The sequence below is a fragment of the Vombatus ursinus genome, unplaced genomic scaffold, assembly GCF_900497805.2.
Source record: "Vombatus ursinus unplaced genomic scaffold, bare-nosed wombat genome assembly UNPS02001419.1, whole genome shotgun sequence".
In the NCBI taxonomy this organism is placed as follows: domain Eukaryota; kingdom Metazoa; phylum Chordata; class Mammalia; order Diprotodontia; family Vombatidae; genus Vombatus; species Vombatus ursinus.
The window spans coordinates 16,215,294-16,234,109 of NW_020941197.1; the positions used below are offsets into that span (position 1 = coordinate 16,215,294).

The 18,816-nt window shown below is 38.0% G+C and overlaps 1 long non-coding RNA gene across 1 annotated transcript in view; it reads right to left on the reverse strand.

The window, feature by feature from the left end:
* Positions 1-1,693: 1,693 nt before the first annotated feature.
* Positions 1,694-18,816, reverse strand: part of LOC114046774 — a 28,669-nt gene continuing 11,546 nt past the window's right edge. Inside the window, exon 3 of the long non-coding RNA XR_003569546.1 lies at positions 1,694-1,741. This is a non-coding gene — a long non-coding RNA (uncharacterized LOC114046774). The remainder of the gene's footprint in view (positions 1,742-18,816) is intronic.

The window sequence follows — 18,816 nt, forward strand, 5'->3', positions numbered from 1 at the left end:
TCCTGTATATAGCTTGTTCGTACATAGTTGCTTGCATGTTGTCTCACCCATCAGATGGTAGGCTCCTTTTGTCGTTGTTGTTTAGTTGTGTCTGACATTGTGTGACCCCATTTGGGGTCTTCTTGGCAAAGAAGATACTAGAGTAGTTTGCCATTTCCTTCTCCAATTCATTTTACAGATAAGGAAACTGAGGTAAACAGGGTTAAGTGACTTGTCCAGGGTCACATAACTAGTAAGTTCCTGAGGCTGTATTTGAACTCAGATCCTTCTGATTCCAGAGCCAGCACTCTATCCACTGCACCACATAGCTGCTCTAGCTCCTTTGGAGCTCGCTATCTTTTGCCCTTCTTTGTATCCCCAGTACTTAGCACAGTATCTGGCACATAGTAAGTGCTTAATAAATGTTTATTGACTAAATGACTATGTTCACACTTTGATGGGAAGAGAATATATATAGGGAATTTCAGATGCAAATGAAATGGAAAGGGTACATGGTCTTTAGGATGCAGCTGCAAACAAGATGGTAATGCCTCTTCTTTAATGTCATTTGTATTGAACAAATCATACTTCTGATATTCAAGCATTTGAGAGTGTGGAGAGTCAACTCTGGGAACACCTACCAGATTCTGTTATCATATACAGTGCTAACCCATACAGGCTAAGGTAGTTTTGTTGTTTTTTTTTTCCTCGAAAGGCAGGAAAACTATTCTCAAGGCTTGCTTGGTTCAAGGGACTAAAGCTCAAGCTGCTCATGTAGCTCCCTGATCACCTGGATAGAAAAGACAGCACACAATATGTAGGGCTTCTGACCTTTCTCTAGCATCTGATGGGCAGTACAGCACCATGGGCAGCAAAGGAAAGGTAGGGTCATCTGAATCAGTGCTGTATCCTCGCTGAATATACATCCCCTATTGTGGCTAAGCAAGCCTCCTTTTGTTAACTGCTAAATGTTCCAGAAGTATACAATTTTGTTCCAATATTGAACCTGAAGTACCAGCCAAACTGAGTCAGGCCTGGTATTTTCAAGCTCCAATCTTCCCTCCTACCAGAAACTTCCCCTTCTTTGTTATATTGCACCGATCCCTAGTCATATGACATTGAAATAATGGAGTCACTCCCTAAAGGAGACAGAATAGGTTCAGCTATATGAAGTGTTTTACTCTCAGCTTAGGAACAATTGGTAACAAGTGAGAAATAGATATATAGATACAGATAGACATATGCACATACATATACACACATATACATATACAATGTGTGTATATGCATATATATACACATAAAATATTTATATATAAATAAATATACAAAATATAGAAATATACAGCATATAAAATATACATAAATAAAAATATATAAAATATGCATAGATATAAAGGTAAATACATAAACATAGATGTAAAGTATATGCAAATATACATATATAAAGTAAAATAAATCAATAATCAATAAACATTTAAGTGCCTACTATGTGCCAGGCACTGTGCTAAACACTGGGGATAAAAAAAAAAGAAGCAAAAGACAGTCCTTGCCCTCAAGGAGTTTATAATCTAATAGAAGAGCTTACAATCTACATAAATATATAATCTACATAAATAAATATATGTGTAAATATATGCATATATACACATATATAAGTAAATATTTTTATATACGGCCTTTGGCATATCAAAGCAATCTTCACTCACCTGCTTTGAACCTCCACTCTCTGGATTTGTTATATACTCTGTGAACACACCTCCTAAAAGATATTAAAAGAGTATAGATAACATAATAGAGTTGTCATTTGATATTTGATTCATTTCATCAAGTAAGACCAGTCATCAGTTGAATACTCAAGATCGTGGTATGGACTTCTGGCAAAGGTATATAGACTCAGGATCCAGTGCACGATAGAACTTTTACGGCCAATAATGTTTGGTCCATGCCCTGACACTGACAGCAACCTCCGAGTGTTTTTCTCCATAATTAAACCATCTACTATATTTGCATCTTTAGTGGCTAACAGTTTGAAGCAAATTGTTCAGATGACTAACCTTCAATACACACCCATGCCACTAGAGACTGACAAGCCTTTCTCCTTAGAATTCCCTCCACATGTGCTTGCTTACCCCAGACATGACTAAGCCATGCAAACCTTTTACTCTAATATTTTTTCCTTTTTTTTTTTTTTGGTGACGCAATCAAGGTTAAGTGAGGTTAAGTGACTTGCCCAGGGTCACACAGCTAGTAAATGTCAAGTGTCTGAGGCCGGATTTGAACTCAGGTCCTCCTCATTCCAAGGCCAGTGCTCTATCCACTGCACCACCTAGCTCCCCCTTCTACCCTAATTTTCACAAGGGCTCTAGAGCAGGGGACATGGTGTGGCAATTTTCACCAGCATTGGGTTGAGCCAAATTATCATTTGTTCAACTATAGTATTGACAAAGTGGATGTAGTCAATCTGTGGAGAGCCAGTAGTCTCTATGTAAGAAAACAATGGCTGCCTCTGTCTCATATTTGGGTAGTCTTTCGTTCTCTCTGTCTCTCTCTTTCTCTTAGAAGTTTTGACCTACTCTATTTCTGACCTGGACTATATCTTCCCACTTTAGGCAACCTGGTAATACTCCCTTCCCCACCCTCTGGGGCTTGTGTATTGGTGCCAGACTTAGTGAGGCCACTGGACCAGCTCTCGCTCTTCCAAGTCCAAGTGATCCACTAGCATCAGTCTCCCCCATCATCCTATTGTGTCATCATCCTATTGTAGTCTCTTGAAGTATCTTGTCATAGCTCCACTGGGATCCTCAGAGGAACAGGAATATGTTGGTTTGACAGGTTACTTCGATATGCCAATGGCCATATAGAAAAATATTTGTGTGTGTGTATATATATGTACACATATATGTATATATGTGTGTGTATCTATATTTTATGTTATGATATATATACATATATAAGTATGTTAGCATTAAAAGTCTTTTTAAAAATTTATTTTATTTTTAATTTATGGAATAAAATATTATTTCTATAACAATATCATAAAAAATGATTGCACATGACACTGCACATCTATTATGTGCAACTTGCTATTCCTTTTAAATATATAATAAAATTATCATCTAAATCTATTTTTTCTTTTTTTCCTTTTTTCTCTTCTTCTCCCCCCCAAAAAAGTCTTCTTTTCTCACTTAATTTCTAAGAGATTCTCAACTTTTTGGTCCTGTTTTTGGCTTGTTTTGCAGTAAAACAATCCCTTTTATACCCACACTGGAATCCTCTCAGTCTTAACCTAGAGGTTATAGGGCTCTTGTGTTGAGAGATCCTCAGTGAGTTGGCTTGATTCTAATTTGGTTCAGATTTCCCAAGTTTCCTATGAATTCCATCAGAATGATCTAACAGGTCTAATACTTTCCCATCCTCCTTAGACTTCTGTAGACATATCTTGCCTGTAGACTTAGAGGCAGCCTAGAGGCTCCTAGGCCTGAAGGTGTGCTGTCTGTACTAAGGGAAATCAGAACACAGTTTTCCTAATTAGGGGACTAAGATACCAGCATGTTTACTATGTGCCCAGGACTTTTGGAAGGGTACTTAGAGTAACTCCGAAGCTGTAACATATTTCTAAATATTTTGTATACCTATAACACAGAAGGCTATTTTATGTGCTTTGGGAGAAAGAAAAATGAAGAACAGTATTTAATTCATTCCACTCACATTTATTAAGCACCTACTAAGTGCTAGGTACTATGCCACAGACTGAGGGAGGGGACTGTGGGTGGGGGTGGGGAGATACACCAAAATCAATACCTGACCTCAAGTAGCTTACATCCCACTAGGGGGAAACAATGTACAGGTCAATACAAGATAAATGCAAAGTAATCCTGCTGTTAGGGAGGATTCAGGAAGGGCCTGGTATGTGAGGGAGTAGTACTTGTGCTGATTTTTTAGGGACTCGATGGATTTGAGGAAGGAGCATTACAGGAAAGGGGAGAGTCTGTGCAAAGGTGGAGAGATGGGAGACCAAATATTATCTAGGTGGAACTGCAAGTAGGCCAGTTTGAGCAGAAGGTAAAGCACATAAAGGAGTGTAATATATAATTATCCCAGAAAACAAAGGCTAGTTAGAAGTTGTGATGGGTTTAAATGCCAAATAGGAAAGTTTATATTTTATTCTAAGGCAATAAGAAACCATTACAACTTCTCAAACAGGGAAACAACATAGTTACGCTTATGCTTTAGGAATGTTAATTTGCTGCCTGTGTGAAGGATAGATTAGAGAGTGGAGAAACTTGAGGTAGTAAGACCAGTTAGAAGGCTATGCTAGGTGGCTCAGTGGATAGAGCACTGGGCCTGGACTCAGGAAGACCTGAGTTTAAATTTGGCCTCAGATACTTAGTAGTTGTGTGACATTGGGTAAGTCACTTAACCTCTGTTTGCCTTAATCCGCTGGAGAAGGAAATGGCGGACCAATCCAGTATCTTCACCAAAAAAAAAACCCACGGACAGTATTAGCCTGTTATGTTCCACAGGGTCTCAAAGAGTCAGACACAACTGAATGACTGAACAATGACAACACAATAATCCAGGGGAGAGGAGATGAGGACCTGGACTAGGTTTATGGACAATTAAGTGGAGAAAAAGGGACAAATACAAGAGATGTTAACGGAGGTAGAATAAGTCAAAAAAAAATTAATTAGTAAAAAGTTGGTAACTGATTAAAAACGGAATGGGAGAGGAAAAGAGAAGAATCAAATGCATAGAGTTCTAGAGAGTGAGTCAGAAAGACAGATACCTAATAGCTTTGTGACCTTGGTGAGTCACTTAGTTTCTCTATGCCTCAGTTTCCTCACCTGTAAAAAAAGAGTTTGGACTCAATGGCTTCTAATATCCCTTTCAGCTCTGATCCTGTAACTCTAAGATTATAGACCTCAGCACTTGCAAGAACAGTGGGATCCTCAAAGGAAACAGGGAAGTCATGATAAAGGTGGACTTTGGGGAAAAAAAATTAGTTCAGTTTTTTACATGTTGACTATGTGAATTTCCAAATAGACTTTTAGTTCAAAGCACTATGTCCTGATATATTGTTGAATTTCTTCCATAAGGCTCCTTAGATCAAAATGATTTCCAATAGCAACTTGCTCCATCAATCAATCAACAAATATTCATTAAGCATCTACCGTGTGCCAGGCCAAGCATTGTGCTAGGAGATACAGGCACAAGTACAAAGAATGAAAAACTCCTACTCACAAGGAGCTTGTATTATGCATTGAGTCCAACGATAACATATTCTAATGATGAGCAGGCAGACTTAGAAAAACCTGGAAAGATTTGTATGGTCGGATACTGAGTGAAGTGAGTAGAACCAGGAGAACGTTGTGCACAGTAACAGCCACATTGTATGATGACTAACTTTGATAGACTTACATCTCCAAAGGTCTCATGATGGAAAATGCTCTCCACATTCAGAGAAAGAACTATGAAGTCTGAATGCAGATGGAAGCATACTATTTGCTCTTTTTTTCCCTTTGGTTTTGTTTCTTCTTTCTTGTAGCTCCTCCTATCGGTTCTTATTCTTCTTTACAACATGAGTAATGTGAAAATATGTTCAATAGGAATGTATATGTATAGCCCATATCAGATTACACGCCATCTTGGGGAGGGAGGTGAGGAGGGCAGGGGAGAAAATTTAAAACTCAAAAGCATATGGAAGTGATTGTTGAAAACTAAAAATAAATTAATTAATTAAAAAAAAACAATAACATATTCTAACAAGAAGAGCCATAACTAGACCTGAACTACTAGGGCTTTGTTCCACAATGGGAAATTTAAAGGACATGAAAATTGAACACATGTACTCCTTCAGTGAAGTAGAAGCAGAAAATGAGAGTACACCTTCAAGCCCTAAGTAAGAATGGGCAAGAAGAAGTTCTGGTCCACGGCTCATCCTCTCTCACTTTGTTCTGGGGCAGGGCCTAACTCAAGCAGTCATTTGCATGGCTCAGTGGATAGAGCTCTGGGCTTGGAGTCAGGAAGATCTGAATTCAAATCTGGCCTCAGACACTTACTAGCTGTGTGACCCTGGGAAAGACACAACCTCAGTTTCCTAAACTGTGAAATGGGAATAATAATAATATTAATGCATATGATAATAATATTAAATATATTAATAATAATAATATTAATAATAGCACCTATCTCCCAAGGCTGTTGTGAGGATCCTATGAGATAATAATATTTATGAAGTGCTTAGCACATGTTGTTGTTTGGTCACTTTCAGTCACGTCCAACTTTCTGTGACTTCATTTGGGGTTTTCTTGGCAAAGATATTGGAGTGGTTTGCCATTTCCTTCTCCAGTTCATTTTACAGATGAGGAAACTGAGACAAACAAGGTTAAGTGACTTGTCCAGGATCACACAACTAGTAAGTGTCTGAGGCCAGATGTGAACTCAGGAAGATGAGTCTTCCTGACTCCAGGTCTGATGCTCTATCTAAGCTGCCCTTAAATGCTTTTTTCCTTCCTTCAAATCAGTCCCATGGTAATTTCGGTTTAATATTGGAACAAAATGAGATCCTCATGGTCGTTTCAACAGTTAACAATAAGAGATTTACTTAGCCATTGCAGAAAGGTATATAATAAGAACAGGCTTGGAGAACACCTCAGGATAATTCAGCTGAGCAAAGACCCCTTGCCTGAGTTATCAATTGTAATTCACCATTTAAAAATCAGAGATCGTGCCTGGCACTCTTTGTGTCTGTTTTGTACCCAGGTGACCAAGAAATGATGTCAACAGCTTGAGCTTTTAGTCCCCTCAAGATAACCAAGCTTTCAATACCCTTTAAGGAAAAACTAGCCTAACTTGCATGAGGCGAGGAGTTGAGATATTGATGCCACCACACACCCTTCATCACATAAAGAAATCCCCAATCTGTTCTAATAAGTCCCTTCTTCAAGGTTTCTTCTTTCCTACCTCCTTTACAAGTAGACCAGTCTCTGTGCAGCCTTCCCTCCAAAAGCAGTGAGAGTCAATAATAATTATCCCATGCTAGTTAAGGCTCGGACAGACAGACTCCCTGAGGTACTTCTTGAAGAGGAGAAAAAGTATGGAACCCAAGTCACATGAGTTGAATCAGATGGTTTCTAAAACATCCTCAAGTTTCTATCTCCTAAGCCATCATAGTTAAGTAATTTACTCTCCTAGTCAAATGAATTAGTCTTAATTGTTTCTGGTATTACTTTCATATCGTGAATTACAATGCTGATTGGAGGATGTATTTCATGTTGCTTGAACCAATTGGTTCTGCTTTTCCCAGGGAAGCTACTGTTTTGAGGAGGGTCAATAGATCTGAAAATGAATCACATTTTTGTGACTCCTTCCAAGATTTCTAGACTTACAATCGGATCATGTTAGTGTTCTGACATTCAAATACAAATTTACATTCTTATTAAGGCTTCTGACACCTTTTCACCCTCATTTTAGGTTATTTGGAGGCAATAGGAAATTCCAAAAAAAATTATTTTAGTAATTCTGTAAGCTCACACTAAGACAAACTCCATTACTTCAGATTCCAATAACACAAATACTTTTAATAATTAAGATAACTGATGTAAATGTTGAGTAAAACATTTAAAATATTTTTTCCTCTATGAAATTTCAGGGTCTTAATTATGAGTAAGGGGAATACAACCAAACTTAACTTTTTCAGACTCAAAAATTAATAACCTTTTATGTAAGGAAAGGAGGTATTTTATAATACTCCACCTCCAGTTCAGCCAATGTAGTCACAGAATATGATGATGTTTTAATGTAGTAATAAGGTGTAATACCCTCTGATCCCTTGATGGAGTAAGATCAACTCTTTGACTGAGAAGGGAATAATGTGCTTGGATGAGTAAACAAATGAGCAAAAAGCTCTGGGGGTTTTAAATAGCTAAACCTTAGAGGAATTTTAATAGTTGAAGAGTAGGCAGATTTCTAGTCAGGAACTGTCTATAGAGGAAATCCTTGAAGAGAGAGATAGGAACTTTTCTCTCCTTCCTACTATCATCTGCCATGTAGCTTTAACAGAGAAATAGTAGTAGACACTGCATCCAATGGGGATCTGAGACACGCACTCCAGAGAGACATACAGACAGACAGTTGAGGGAAGAATCAGTTTCAAGGAATGTTATACTTCACAGCAGAGAAGAGAGTCTCTAGGGAGAAGAGCAGACCCTGGGAATCCAGATGAGCAAATTTTCCCAAGGAGAGATGTATGTGGACTATACAAAGAGAGAAAGAATGTCCAGGTTCTGCAGTATCAGAGTTGTGAGTTGCCTTCGACACATTTGTATCCTACACATGTACCTTAGCACCATTACAAACTCTAAGTTGGAGTTCACTCTTCTCATTGACACTGTGTGTATTTGTGGAAGAGTGTACCCTAGATTTATGGGGAAAATGTTTTGTAGCTATTGTTTTTACTATGCCATATAACAAATGCCTTTGCTAAGATCTAATTGGGTATGCCATATAACAAATGCCTTTGCTAAGATCTAATTGTATCTACTGGCTGAATGATAATGAGGACTACATCCATGGGGGCTCATGAGTTAGCTATAGTGTTAGCAGTGTATATATATAGGGTTATCTTTACAACTCAACGTCATCGTAACTACACTCAGGGGCAGTAGTCCAGGAAGGGTGCTGCATTTATATTTAGATTTCTAGGAAAAGTACTTGATAGCTTCTAAAAAAAACTGTGGTTATACTCCAAGGGTCTGCCTTGGGCCCTCTTCTCTTTTATCTCTACACTATGATTTGCAGGCTACATCAAATCCTATGTGTTCAATTATCTTTTCTATGCAGATGATTACTATTGAGAGTTCTTTGAAGGCAGAAACTGTTTTTGCCTTTCTTTATATCCTCAGCACTTTGCACAGTTCCTGGAACATAGTAGGCACTTAGTAAATTTATTTATTGACTTGATTTGACTATATATTCAGCTCTAATCTCTCTCCCAATCCAAACATTAAGTCATGAACTATCTGTCCATTGGCCATTTTCAACTGTGTATGCCAGAGGTATCTTAAACTCAACACATCTGAAACAGGACTCATCTTTGGACTTAGTCCAAATATTGGCTAAAAAAATAAAAATTTTTAGTCACCCAAAGGGCAATGGAGAGATCACTATGGATGTAAATCTGTTGCATCATTTTACTAATGAAGAATTAAATGCAACAAGTCATATAAAGCATATCATCAAAGAGATTTATGGAAAAGTCTTTCTGGTCATTATAGTGAAGAAGAGTAAAGAATATGAGATGGGCAACTGGTGCATGCTACAAAGCTAGAAGATGGCCCCAGCAATTTGGATGGCACTCCTATGGAGGATTTATAGGAGGCTATGGGCAAGAGTCAAGAGGATAGGAGGACAAAACACACATTTCTCCTCTTGAGAGAGAGGCAGAATTTCAAATGCTCTAAACACATTTAGTTGTGGCATGATTATAAATTTATGGAAGAGACATAAAAGTTCTTCTAGTCCAACCCCCTCCATGTTCCAGATGAGGAAATTGAGAACCCAGAGAGATTAAATGACTTGCCCAAGACTACACAGAAAAAAACAGAGACAGGATTCAAACCCAGCTCCTCTGACTCAAGATATAGATAGATTGATGTGTCACACTCCACCCTAATAGCCAGACTTAACTGCTTTTCTTTGTTATAAGGAAGGGTTAAATTAGGGGCAGCTAGGTAGCAGAGTGGATAGAGTATCAGGCCTGGAGTCAAGAAGACTCATCTTCCTCAGTTCAAATCTGGCCTCAGACACTTACTAGCTATGTGACCCTGGGCAAGTCACTTAACCCTGTTTGCCTCAGTTTCTTCATCTGTAAAATGAGCTGGAGAAGGAAATGGCAAATCACTCCAGTATCTTTGCCAAGAAAATCCCAAGTAGGGTCACAGAGAGTCAGACACAACTGAACAACAACAAGAAACATACATTAGGAAATGATCGCAGTTTTTTTTTTAAGACATTAATAAGTGGGATTATAATAGATGATTTCTAAGGTCTCTTACAGGTCTATAATTCTATGAATGAATGGCAATCTTTTCATCTATTTACATGTTATTTATATAAATTAACATATTTTAAAATGTTAACTACACTTGAAATGTTAAAACTGCTTTTCAAAAAAAATTGTATAATTCTGTTTGTTCTGGCAGTGTTATCTAATTATTTCAGAGTACTGACACTCCCTGAATTACGCACACTTAACATGAATGTATCATCTGTATAACGGGCCTCAATTGACACTTTCTCCCCTACCACTCAAACATTCTAGGATCCTATTCGGCTACGTGATGAGATGACTTAGGCAGCTAGGTGGTATAGTGGAAAGAATACTGTACTTGGAGTAAGGGAGAAGAGTTCAAGTCCTACCTCAGACACTTACTAGCTGTGTGAAACTGGGCAAGTCACTTAACCCTTCTCAGCCTCAGTTTCCTCATCTGCAAAATGGACCTTATATTAACACCTACCTTAGAGGATTGTTGTGAGAACCACAAGAGATAACATATGCAAAGTGCTTTGCAAACCTGAAAGCACTGTATATAAATACGAGCTATTATTGTTATTGTTGTTGTTGTTGTTGTTATTATTACTACCCCTGAGGGACCTTCCCACTCTGAGAATCAGTAATTGTATAAGGCCCACCTTGTTTTCCCCTACTCTAAACGACCATGCTTTTTCTCGGTCCTCACTCTTCTGGATCTCTCCACAGCCTTTGACTTTATTCATCATTCTGTGCTGTTTGATAATCTCTTTTTTCAAGGTTTTCCCGACACTTCTCTATTCTGACTCTCCTATCTGTCTGACCAGCCTTTTCTTGGTCTTCTTCACGGGATCTTCATCCAGCTCTGGACTGCTCACTAAGGATGTCCTACAGGCCTTTGTTGTTGACTCTCTTCTCTTTTCTCCCTACACTATTTCACTTGGTGATCTCATCGGCCTCCAAGGATTCCGTTATCATCTCTATGAAGAGGTTCTTATCTATGTATCCAGCCCTAACCTATTCTGCATTTCTTACTGCCCATTGGATATCCCGAACTGGATGTCCTCCAGACAACTCCGTTATTGTTGTTGTTCAGTCATTTTAGTCAGGTCCAACCCTTAGCGAACCCATTCGGGGTTTTCTTGGCAAAGATACTGGAGTGGTTTGCCATTTTTGTCTCCAGCTCATTTTACAGATGAAGAAACTGAGGCAAACAGGGTTAAGTGACTTGCCCAGGGTCACACAGTTAGTAAGAGTCTGAGGCCAGATTTGAACTCAGGAAGATGAGCCTTCCTGACTCTGGGCCCAGTACCCTATCCATTGTCCCATTTTGTAGCCCCATAGATATCTTAATGAGCTCGTTTTTTTTCCTCCCAAATCCTCCCCTCTTTCTAACATCCCTGTTACTACTGGGGACACTATTATCTCTCCAGTCACTCAGGCTCACGACATAGATGTCATCTTTGACTCCTCATTCTTTCACCCTCCTTACATCCAATCAGTTGCCAAGTCCTGACATTTCTGCCTTCACAAAGCCTCTCTTATCCCTGCTTCTTTCTCTCCTCTGACACAGCCAACACTGCCCTGGTATAGGCCCTGATCCACAGCCACAGCCTGATGGGTGATTGCTCTGCCTCAAATCTCTTCCCATTCCAGAACATGCTCTACTCAGCTGTCAGAATGATCTTCCTAAAGCACACATCTGGCCATATCACCTTCCTATTCAATAAACTCCCTTGGCTACCTATTACCTCCAGGAAAAAATATAAAATCCTCCATCTGACTTTTAAAGCCCTTTATAACATTAATTATTTCATTATTTGTTATTGTAATTATTCATTTGTTATTTATAATTATATATCAATAATTTATTATAATTATAATTAATTAATTATTCATAACATAAAGCCCTTTCTTCCTTTCCACTCTTCTTACGTCTTTTTTTTTTTTTTTTGCGCGAGGCAATTGGGGTTAAGTGACTTGTCCAGGGTCAGACAGCTAGTAAGTGTCAAGTGTCTGAGGCCAGATTTGAACTCAGGTCCTCCTGACTCCAGGGCTGGTGCTCTATCCATTGCGCCACCTAGCTGCCCGTCTTCTTACATCTTAACCCCCCCAACCCTACCATGTTCTCTGTTATCTGGTCATGCTGGCCTCTGTGCTGTGACTTGCACAAGACAAGTACAACTCTTGACTCTAGGCATTTCCACTGGCTGTACCCCCAAACCCATCCAGAATTTCTCCCACTTTATCTCTGCCTTCTGGTTTCCCTGATCTCCAAATGTCAGCTAAAATCACACCTGCAAGAAGCCTTTCTTGATCCCCCTTAATGCTAGTGCCTTCTCTCTGTTGATTATCTCTAATTAATCCTGTATATATCTTGTTTGTATAGTTGTTTTCATGGTGTTTCCCCCATAGATTATAAGCCATTACAGATGAAGTGAATAGAGTGCTGAGCCTGGAGTCAGGATGACCTGAGTTCAAATTCAGTCTCAGACATTTACTAGCTGTGTGACCTTGGGCAAGTAACTTCACCTCTTTCTGCCTCCGTTTCTTCAAGTATAAACTGGGAATAATAATAGCATCTATTTCACAGGGTTGTTGTGAGGATCAAACGAGATAATATTTGTAAAACTTTTAGCACATTGCTTTGCACCTCGTAGGTGCTTAATAAATGCTTGTTTCCTTCCCTTCCTTGAGATCAGGGACTGTCTTGTTGACTTAATTTGACTTACCATCTAAGTTTGGCAACTGAGATTTCCCAAGCCAAAGGTGCTACCTAATTACTAGTTTCAGGACAGCATGGAGCAATAAGAAGAGTCTGGGTTTGGGGTGAAAGGACCTGGATTCTAATCCCAGCTCTGCTATTTGATCCCTATTTCATCTAGGACAAGTCTTTTCATCTCTGTTGGTTTCATTTTTCTGCTCTGTAAAGTGAGAAAGTAGGAATTAGAAACCTAAAGATCCCGTCGAGTCTAAAAGCTATGAATCTATCAACATCTCTTCCTCACACCTCTCCTTCTCCCTCAAAAAAATCATGTATACGTTCCCTTTTCTTTTTGTCATTTACCAATCTTTTGTTGTTCAGTCATGTCTGACTCTTCATGACACCCTTTGGGGTTTTCTCAACAGAGATACTGGAGTGTTTTGCCATTTTCTTCTCCAGTTCACTTTACAGATGAGGAAACTAAGACGAACAGGATTAAATGACTTGCCCAAGGTCACATGGCTAGTAAATGTCTGAGGCCAGATTTGAACCCATGAACATGAATCTTCCTGACTCCAGGTCTGGCACTCTAATCCACTGGCCATTGCCATTCATACCTCAGTTAATTCTACATCAGGCAATCTCTCTCACAGATCATCTTTTAACTTTCTTCAATCTCCTTCTCTCTCCAGCTCTGATCCAGTTCCCACAGGAAATCTTGCTCTCTCGTCATTATATTGAAAACAATAATAATAATACTACCTGAGCATAAAAGCAATGCTACTTATATGCATCTATGAAGGAACAAGAAAGCCAATGTTTTGAAATGAAATTAGACATAATGGCAAAAAAATGCCAACAACCACTTTATTTCTTGAAGGTTCCCAGAAAGCCTAGTTAGAATTTCTCTAAAAGGCTATATCCTACCTCCTTGCTTTCCTCTAAATTCGAGGCTTTTGGCCATTTTGCCAGGCAAAGACCCCTCTGGCAGTATGGTGCCACTTATGGACCCCTTCTCAGAATAATGTTATTATATGTATAAAATCAAATGCATAGGATTACCAAGGGAAACCAATTATCTTGAAATATAGTTCTCAAAATGTAAAAAAAAAGAAAGAAAAAGATAAAGAACCCTAAGAACACATGCTCTAGATAAACCTGCTTTCCTTCAAATACTTGCATTCAAGTTAAATAAAAGTCTATTTCTTACTCAATTTTCTTGTTTTTCCTATTTTGTTTTATTATTGTGTTATGACATTATTGTTTTCTGTGATTATTTCATTGCAAATATCTAATATTTAACTACATTGTGAATTAAATAGACTGTTTTGTTGCCTACCTCTCCTATCCCGGTCACTGTTTGAAAGGTCCAATAGTATAATGGGCTTTGAGTCCTAAGTTTTAATCTGTTCACTGCTAATTACCTTCTGTGAGGACCTAAGCAAATCATTTAACCTCTCAGAGCCTCAGTTTCCTCATCAATAAAATGGAGACAATAATCCTACCCACTTCATAAGATTCTTTTGAGGTTCAAATGAGATAATGCATGTGAGTATACTTCATACTGTAGCACACTTTATAATGTAAGCTATTTATAACATTGTTTCTAGGAGAAAATGTGTTCTGACTTCCAAGGAACTGATTTACCAAAGAACTTTTGAAACACAATCCATCTGTAAGTTGGGAATTGTTTACAGTGATGATGTCTCATTATATTAATTTGTTTTTTTTTTCCTATATGAGTATATGGTATTTTTGAATAAGCATTTACAGTAGATTTTTCATGGATATAGTGTAATAGAAAGAGTGATAGCCTAGGAGTCAGGAGGGTCTGGAAAACTGGTCCTGGCCATACACTAACTAGCTCTTTCATCTTGAGAAAGTCACTTGGAGATATCACAGTATAATGGAGTGACCATTAAACCTGAGAGTCAGAAGACCTGGGTTTACACAGCTTGTACTAGTCCTCTTGTGACCAGATATAGATCCCTTAACCTCTTAATGCCTCAGTTTCCATGCTTATAAAATAGAGGTAATAATACTAGACTAACTGTACTATATCATGTATATTTTGTTGTAAAGTGTATTGTAATATGCTACATAAACATGAGCTATTATTATTATTACTGTTTAGATCAGAGGTCAGTAAACTGTGGCCTGAAAGACAAATCCAGTCTGCTACTTGTTTTTGTAGGGCTCATGAGCTAAGAATAGTTTTTACATTTTCAAGTAAAGCCAGGGCTGTAGTTTGTTGACCTTGGTCTAGGCTCCAGTTTCTTCATTCTGTGGTCTCATTTTCCTCATTTCTAGGATGAAGGGGTTGATAATGATGACCTCTTAGGTTCAATCTAGCTCAAAGGTCACATGTTTTAATCAACTAATTCTTTCAATCAGTAGATTTTTACTTCAGCCTCATGATATAAAAGGATTACAAAAAAATTTTACTGTTTAGTTTTCTTGGTTGGTTGATATGTTTTCATTACACAGTTCTTTTCAGACCTCAGTTCTTCTCTTAGCACACTGATTTTTCTGCAGTAATCTCTCCATTGTTGTTGTTGTTCAGTTGTGTCTGACTCTTCATGACCCCATTTGAGGTCCCTTGTCAGAGATACTGGAGTGGTTTGCCATTTCCTTCTCCACCTCACGTTATAGATGAAGAAAATGAGGTAAACAGGGTTAAGTGACTTGCCTAGGATCACACAGCTAGTGTCTGAGACCAGATTTGAACTCTTGAAGATGAGTCTTTCTGATTCCAGGTCTGTCACTCTATTCACTGTGTCACCTAGTTGCCCCCAAGTAGTCTCTCCATAGGCTTCATATTGCAGCTCTTTCACGCATTCATTGCTTTCTTGTGGAATTGCTTTTATTCCTATGCCTACTTGTGCTGTGATTTATACATTATACATATTCAAGGTCTGTTATTTAATTTAAATAATAAAATAATGCTTAATCATTTAAGTACTCTTTAATGCATTTTTTAAAAAAATATTAGAAGTATTTGCAGTTACAACAACAGTATAAGGGAGACCTCATGGCACAGTGCAAAGTAAGCTGGCCTTAGAGATAGGAAAAACTAGGTTCAAGTCCTGCCTCTGACAAGAAACTAGCTAGTTACTTAACCTCTCAATTACAAAAAGTCAGTCAATCTCCAGGGATTTTGACATTGATGAAATTGTAGATACAGAACAAAAAAAGTATATGTATGTATGTGTGTGTGTATTTTGGGAATAACACACTAAAATGTGGTTATGACACTACTAACATGTTGTCTGACTGTTGTTGGTCTTCTTGGTTTTTATTCATAGTTACTGTTGGCTCTTGCTTTAATTGCTTTTTTTTTTAAATCTCACTATCCAGAGATGTAGCTACATCTCTTACCTCACCATCACTATATACTTTTTGTTTTCTGATTCTTTATCATTCCTAAACTCCTGCCTAGTGGTATTAATTTCAATTTCAATAAACAGGTTTCAATTCACACTAGCTCAATTCTGATAATCTATGCCTAGAATTGAAATTTTAGATTTGGGAGTAACCTTAGGTCATCTAGTCATTTTTTTAGAGATGTGGAAACAGAGGCTTAGGTAAATTAAGTAATCTAGCCAAGGTTACACATATAGTTAGCAGATAAAGTGGGACCAGAAGCCATGTTTTATGAAGTCTATTTCATTAGGCTGTTTGTTTCCCCACTATATATCACTGTCTTTTCCTAATCTTGATAATTCAAGATATTTGTCTTTATGACCATCTAATTGTAGCTTGATATACTGATGAATTCTCAGTTTAGTTTGAAGGTATATGATTTAAAACTAAATGCTATTAAAATATAATTTCATTTAATAAAATGTCTAGGTTTTAGTCTTCTATGATGGCTAGCTCACTACTATTAGCCAACAAACTTAGAGATACCATAGTTGTTGGTCTTAGATGTGCCCTATTCCCTGTGGTTTCCGGCCAATGACAGTCATATTCACTCCATTTTCTACACTAGGAGGTCAGTTCTCACTATAGTCTAAAACATTGGTGCCATGCTCAAAGTACACATTTAATAAATATTTGCTTAATTGTTATCTGCTATGATGTCATGTCTATTCTCTTTTTACTTAATGCAATTATTTAGTGTTTCTAGTAATCTACTAATATATCCTTTGGTTACTGGAGACCCCTGGACAATCATAGTAGCCTTTGCCCATCTGACACAGAGTTGTTGGATTTAGGTTGCTGAGGACCGCTTGCACCAAAGTCTAGTCACTAAAGTGGGATGGTCTTTCAAGAAGTATAATTCTGAGAACTTTATGCAAAATAGTTTCACATACAGTAAATATGGATTTACAGGATGCATTGTCCCTAGTCTTATGATAACAATGACACAGACTTCAGCACATCTAGAGAGGTGGTTTTCATTTGTCACAGGTGAGAGCATGAGCTGCAAGTTACCCTTTGTTTCTTTGATTCCACTGCATAATGTCACCCTCAGAATAAAACATTCACCCCTGCCTGATGAAGTCCAAACTCCTTAGCCTGGCATTCAAAGCACTCTACCATTTGGCTTCAAGGCACTTTTCCAATCTATCTCTTACTATCCCCCTTTACATACTCCCTGATAACACTTTGTGTGAAAGATCTATCCATGTTAGTGAACCACAAGCTAGATGACTCAATAATGTGACATAGCTAAAAAAAAATTTAAAAGCAAACTTGATCTGAAGTGGCATTAAAAATGCCATATTGCCCAGAAGTAGGGACATAATAGTCCTACTGTTCTGGGCCCTGGTCATAGGTCTATTTCATTTAATATCTGTGACATTTGTTTAGTTCCTCATTCTAGGAAAGCCACAAGGAGAGTAACTAGGATCGTTAGGGAGATTGTACTGAGATTGGTCTACAGATCAATTTAAGGAGCTACAGATGTTTAGCCTAGAAAAAAGAAGAGTGGATGAGAGTAGACTCCATAGCTGTGTAGAAAGCATTGTAGTACAATGGAAAGAGTGCTGGATTTGGAGCCAAGGTGTCTAAGTTCACATCCCTATCTCTTCTACTTATTATCTAGATGCCCATGGACAAGTTGCTTAACTTCCCTAGGCCTCATTTTCCCCCTCTGTAAAATGAGGGGATGGTGATTGGACTTGATGGTATTTAAGTGCACTAAGCTCTAAAACTATGGTTTGATGAGAAGTATTTAAAAGGTTGCAATAAAGAAGAGGGATCAAACTTGTTCTTTTTAGCCTTAAAGGACAAAGACTGATGTGATAATCAGAAGTTGTAATGAGACAGGTTTTAGACTCAGTATAGGGAAAACCTCTTAATAAATAAATAAAGCTACCCATGGAATGGACTACAAGAAGATTTGACTTTTGCTGATGGTTTTCAAGCAGAGTTTGGATGACCACTTTGAGGGATGTTGTTGAGGGATTTCCCCACTGGGTAACAGTTCAACTAGATGATCCCTAGGGTACCTTACAACTCTGATATTCTGTGATGTTGATTTTAGGCTTCTTCTTGCCAAACTAGACGATTCCTTATACCCTGATCTCATCTCAGTGCCTTTGCTAACACTCTCCCCTGTGCCTGAAATGTGTCAGAAGTATGCTGGAACTATCCTCCCTGATTGTTAAATTTTCAGTGTGAAAATATCACCTATTTTTCTGTTGAGTAAAATGTTTCTCTCTACCTAACTGTGTGTAGATTCTTTCCTCTTGTGAGGTTCAAGTATCATTGAGTACTCCCATCCTTTCCCTCTTATTTCTTTAAACCTATACTTGAGGACCCCAATTAGATGAGATAATTTTCTCTAACTTTCCCACTCCAGTATATTCCTCTTCTCCTCCCTTTCTACTCTTCAAGTTCCTTAAAACATAAGAAAGTGACTCCCAGGGCTTTTGTCAAATCAGAATCTCTCTATGACCTCTGGTGATGATAGAGCTTAAAGGGTAAATATATGTCATCTCTCCACATTAGAATGCAAGCAAGTTATACTTGTTTAGTCTTTTATTATTTGTTAGTGTTTATCTTTTTATGTTTCTTTGAATGCCTAGATTTCAAAGTGTCTGTGTATCTCTGATCTTTTCATTAGGAATGTATGGAAGTCCTCTATTTCATT